Below are 6000 nucleotides of genomic sequence, written 5' to 3'. Positions count from 1 at the left end.
AACGCGTGCCAGGCCAGCTGGGGCTACGGAGGGCTGGAAATCCATCCAAACCCGACAATGACAATCTGAGACCAACTGGCAGGAGTAGGGCTGTTTTCCTCCTTCCTCTGGGCCTGCATGCTCTGTCCACCTAGCCTTCCACCTCTATCTGCCACCCTTCAGGTAATCACATAGCCTGGTGGCCAGGTTACAGGTTAAACATCTCCTCTCCCTACAAGGACATGCCCAGCAAGCACCTGGAATTCCTCTTCATGCAAAGGAAGCATTCCCAGTACCCAGTACCAACCAATCATATCCACTCATCCTGAAAACCCCTACCCATTCCCCAAGGTTTATACAGCCCTTGCTCATCCGCAATAAATAGAACTGTTTCACCAGAAATTCTTTCCAAAGAAGGCTACCTTCCCGCAGCACTCACACCAACCAATATCCTGCATTAGTACCCACCTACCCACCCACCCCGTGGGTAAGCTTCATTCCTTCCAGTCCAGACCAGTGCTCAATGGTACCTGGATATCCCAAGGGGAAAAGCAGACCTGGGTTGGCAGGGCTATATAGTAAGATGCCCAGGGTACCTTATCCAAAGTAAGCACAAAAAAAAAAAAAAAAAAAAAAAAAAAGTTTCTGCCTTGGGATGTTTGGAGGTGGACCAGCAGGGATCCAGGTTAGCAGGGGGAGGGACGGGGGAGAGGGAGGGGGAGTGAGAGGCAACACTACAAAAGCAAGCTTGCATAAAACTAGTGGGGTGGCGAGGTTGTCCGGAACCAGGATTTGGGGCTTAACCTTGTAGTTCATAGGAAATCGCAGCCGTAATAAAGTGGTGTAAATTCATTATTTCTGACCACATTGTGGTTGATGAAAGGACATTTGATGAGACCAACATCAGAGTGAGAGGCCAGATTCTTAGAGAAGCCAGGCAAGTGGAAAGGACAGTCAGGGAAGATGGTGGCAGTAAGAGGAAGGTGACAAGAAGGTGGGTGTGAGGAGCTCACTCACCAGGTAGCAGGGGAGGATTCTGTGATTAAGTGTGAATTTTAACTAGAATGCAAATTCCTGCCTTTGTGACGTAAAGCCAGAGAACTGCGAAGGAAAGGCCAGCAGGAGACCCTTGTGACCTCCTGAAAGCCTCCCCACCCCCCACTCCCCTCACCCCCGAATTCACTCTACACCTGCAAAGTAACCAGCCAAGTAGGAAGGTGGATGAAAAGGTGGTTTGTGGGACCTTCTGGAAAAGACCCTTCGGTGTTTTAAAAGTCATTCGTGTCACAAAGGTAAAGAGCCACCAACCCATCTTGAAAATCAAAATGGATGCTGTAGGGTTTGCTAGATATTGCCAGCCATGCTCCATCTGGCTCCTTTCAAGGCACGGACAGCCCTCCCCAGCTCCAACAACTGTTTCTCAACTTGGCTCTGATCTAAAGTAAGCATCCAAAGCCCTGGAGGCTTGTAAACAATTTAAACCAGTTGATCCTCTACAGCAGACTCCCATGGAATAGTACAGGATGCACAGCTTTTAGACCCAGGCGGACATAGCTGGGTTTCTCTGTCCCATTACTGGTGTTAGATAAAAGAGAAAATCTCTCTGGAATTCGGTTTTTCTCAGTTATTAAAAAAAAAAGGGGGGGGGGATGAGGAGTTGTTGGTGCTGTGACGGGCGGTGTCGAGCTGAACTTAAAAAGCTGATTGCCAGAGGGAGGCTGGATCCCTCCCTCCCCCAGTTAGGGGCTGCACGTAAGAGTATAATAAAGCAGAGCTCTTCTCGTCCAGAACAGCCCGCTGCACCTTCACACCGGAACTCAGCTGCAGTCCAGTTATGCCATGGGGAACCTACAAACACTTCAGGAGAGCCGTCCTGCCTTAGTTAATCTAGGTAATCCTTCACAGATGCACCCAGAGGCTTGTTACCATCACAATTTTAGAATCTCTCATCGAGTTTGTTGGGATTCTGTAAACCCCACCCCACAGTTACCCAGCAACATCCAGGTATGCCCCGCCCCAGTAACCTGACACTATAAGGGGACTGCTTGCCCCATCCTCTCTTTTGTGTTCCCCTTCTTTGCATTCCCACTCTTGCTGTCCCTCCCTTGTCCCTCCTCTTCCTATTCCCTTCCCCCCTCTCTCAAGGCAGGCCTCTACTCCTCTACGCCTCTACTCCCCTGCCCCACCCCCACCTCTAACATCCTCTTAACTCCCTTCCCCATGTTCTGTACTATCATGTGTCTGGTCCTTCAGGAGAAAGACTCTTTCTTTCTCTCTCTCTCTCTCTGTCTCTCTCTCTCTCTCTCTCTCTCTCTCTCTCTCTCTCTCTCCCTCCCTCCCTCCTTCCCTCCCTTCCCCCCTCTCTCTCACTGCCTCTACTACCTTAACTCCCCTCCCCATGCCTTGAATAAACTATTCTGTACTATACCATGATGTATATGGTGGCTCAGGGGAAGGGATTTTCAACATGGGTCCCCCAGAGACATCTCCCTGCCCCCATGCCTTGATGCACCTCCATGGAGCATGCCCCCCCCCTTCATCTTTTTCCTAACAGAGTTTGCATTTGAGATTGGCCATCATAAAGATCTTGGGATCAACTCCTCTGGAAGGAAAGGAAGCAGAACTGGGTGGTGGGAGAGGTTTCCATGAAGGCAGCATCAGCCAACCTCCTAGGCAGTTTTAAAGATGAGATTTCTCCTTAAATGCTCCAAATTCAGCCAAGGTCAGTGGTCTACATCCAAGCTCAAGGGCTCATTTATACTAAGACAGCAGCCACACCAGTTATGGGCTGCCCCAGGAAAATCGCAGGATTTTTAACCAGCTTAGTATAATACTGCATTCCAAAGGGGGGATGGGATGTATAGTGCAGTGTCCACGGCCTGCTGGGTTTGTGGGAGGAGTGTGTGGGCGCATAGTCTCTGTGGAGTGCTGGGGGGCACTTGGATTGGCAATGGACTCTCCTATGCTAACTGCTGGTAACTTCACCTAGAAGCCACATGAAGCGTATATGCCTGGATGAAATGTACTCTAACTCATGAAGAAATGGGAACTCAAAGCTGAAAGAAGACATACTTCAGAAGAATACCCAATAATGGAGAAGACCGATAGATCTAGACAGTCATCCATCTTAGCTGTAGAACTTCTGGAAGTATCTATAGCCTTCTCAGACCTCAACATCCCAGTTTACTCATGGGGGGGGGGGTTAAAAGCCCATTTCCTGAGCAGTCAGCTCAGAATGAGTTTATATGTATCTCATAAAATGCCCAAGCAGGGATACACCAGCACTATACAGTATCTTCATCTTAAATATTAGAATTCTATCAGTGTGTCTTAGTTAGGGTTTTGTTGCTGTGAAGAGAGACCATGACGTTTAGTTCATTGTTGTCATGAGGAAAAACATGGCAGCATGCAGGCACGCATGGTGCTAGAGGAGCTGAGAGCTCTCCATCTTAATCCACAGGCAGCAGCAGGAGACTATGTGCCATGGTGAACGTGGCTTGAGCATAGCACACCTCAAAACCCGTCCCTACTAGACACACTTCCAAGACCACACCTACTCCAATAAGGCCACACCTCCTTATGGGCCAAGCATTCAAACACATGAATCTATGGGAACCATACATACTCAAACCAACACACAGTACATATAAAGACAGTTAAATATGGTTATAAAAGAAAGCGGGGGAGATGGTCCAGGCAGTAAGAGTTCTTGCTGCACAAGTATGAAGACCCAAGTCTAATACCTGTAACCCATGTTAAAAGCTAGGTATAAGCTTGTGATATGAATGCTAGGAAGGCAAAGGCAAGAGGATTCCTGGTGCTTCCTGGTCAGCTAGCCTAGCTTAATGGCTGAGCCCAGGTCCCAGGAAGATATCTTGTTTCAAAGACCAACATCTGACTGAGAAACAGCATCAAGGTTGACCTCTGACATCTGACTGAGAAACAGCATCAAGGTTGACCTCTGACCTCTGACTGAGAAACAGCATCAAGGTTGATCTCTGACCTCCGACTCCCCCCCCCCCCCCCCGTCATGCATCTGCCCTCCTATGTGCACATAAAGAACACACACACACATACACAGACAAACGAAGGCTGGATGTCATTTGAGCACTGTATCTCCACACGAATGCCCAAGCTTTCCTCACACAGGACGAATCTTTAAGATTGGTATGGGTTAATCACGTTCATCCCAGGATCGGCTCAGTTCTGTGTTCACTGTTCCCATAGACTCGTTCTCATTTCTGCATGACTCTGACGACCCAAGGGTAGGGTTTGAATGACCTTCGGAAGTGCAGAGAGTGCTGACTTTCGCCTCAGCCCTTGCCAGCCACGTGTTGACCCCACTCCTTTTGTTTTAGATATTACTTTCAAGAAACTCATTTTTAAAATAATTCATTAAAAGGAATGCTGTTGCTAAATATGGCTACCCAAGGTGAATTGTCTTTGGAGGTAGAGGACAAAACATAAATAGGAGGAAAAGAACTCCAACAAATTACATCCTTTAAAAAAAAAAAAAAAAAAGAAAAAAAAAAAAGAATAGCTGCTTGCCCCCAGGACCTTATTTAAAAGGGAATATTCAAAGATTCAAGTTTGTGTTTCAGTCATCTTACCCCAAAACACGGATTCTTTCTTAACATTTTGCAAGGCGATTAATGCCCTACTTAGGTGATATAGGTGTCACCTGGCCCACGTGGAGCATTCTGACATTTGTCCCATGCTGATCTAAGTTTCATATACAAAGATTATATTAATTTTTTAATCCTAGCACTCATCCCTGCAGAGGCCACTGGATCTCTATGAATTCGAGGCCCGAGTGGTACAAACAGCAAGTTCAAGGCCAACTAGGGCATGTACAGCGAGCACCTGATCTAGAAAAAGAATCCTATTTGACAGATGTGGTTGTTTATAACTGGGGTTAGGTTGAACATAGATTCACACCAAAGCATGTACTTTTTAATTCCTTTACGGGGAGAAAGGTTGCATTGCAGATGTATCAGTTGGGGCTGGGTACCCCCACAGTCCTCTAGTCTCTGCATTTTGACCAAAATGCATCCGTAAAACCTCCACAATGTGCTTGCATAAGACAAAACCTGCATGCTGACAACACCAGCTGACATATATGTGCACAGGGGAAATTCCACATGGTCCCACCCACAGATGAAGAGCTATGGTGGTCGGTCGCTACTGAGAGAAAGGGAGAGTTTCCTCCAGGGAGGAGCTTCCACATAAGATGTCCAATACAAATGGTCAGGCCCTGGACACACGTCCAGGTGAACAATGCTAAGTGGACAGCATAGGTGGAGCATACATGCACGCATAAACACACAGAGAGAATCTACACAGTGTGTATACATGGAATCGTAACCAAACAGTTTTTCAGGGGGCAGAAAGGAATGGGAGTGATACCGAATGTCTATTATAAATTCTGTACCTGCAGTGTTCATTACGTTAAACATTTAAAAGGAGGCAAAGGAAACTGACATTTGACATAGCTCTACTGAACCTATTATTTTAGTCTCTGGTTTACAGTTGAGATGAGGACTACAGATGCCAATAATCTTTCTTGGATCGCACTTTGTTTTTCTGAGACACCTGTTTACAGAATGTGTTTCAGAACACTTCTTTGCTGGCCTGCGGCCTAAGATCTCATCTAACAAGTAACCAGTTCTTCCTCTCACAGGAAACCTGTCCCTGTGTATAGTTTAGCATGGACTCAGACTTTCAATCTCCTGCCTGAGCTTTCCAAGAGATGGCATTATGTGCACGTGCCACCGTGCCTACTGTCTTCAATTGTGCTTTTCAATAAGAGGGTCCCTGGCTTGAGTCAGGAATGTCTGGCTTTAATAGTGGTCTTTTGAAAAACTATACCAGAAGGATACAAATGAACAGGAAAAGCCAGAAGCTCTTTTCTGCAAGAGTTCAGTTTGCAAATGTGGACATTAGAGCTACCCGGCGGGCTAGTGAAACTCAGATCGATCATCGTGTCCACCTGGAGTGTTCCTTTCAGCAGGTCTGGGACAG

This window comes from Micromys minutus (assembly GCF_963924665.1).
Source record: "Micromys minutus genome assembly, chromosome: 24".
In the NCBI taxonomy this organism is placed as follows: domain Eukaryota; kingdom Metazoa; phylum Chordata; class Mammalia; order Rodentia; family Muridae; genus Micromys; species Micromys minutus.
This window is presented reverse-complemented; position numbering follows the sequence as displayed.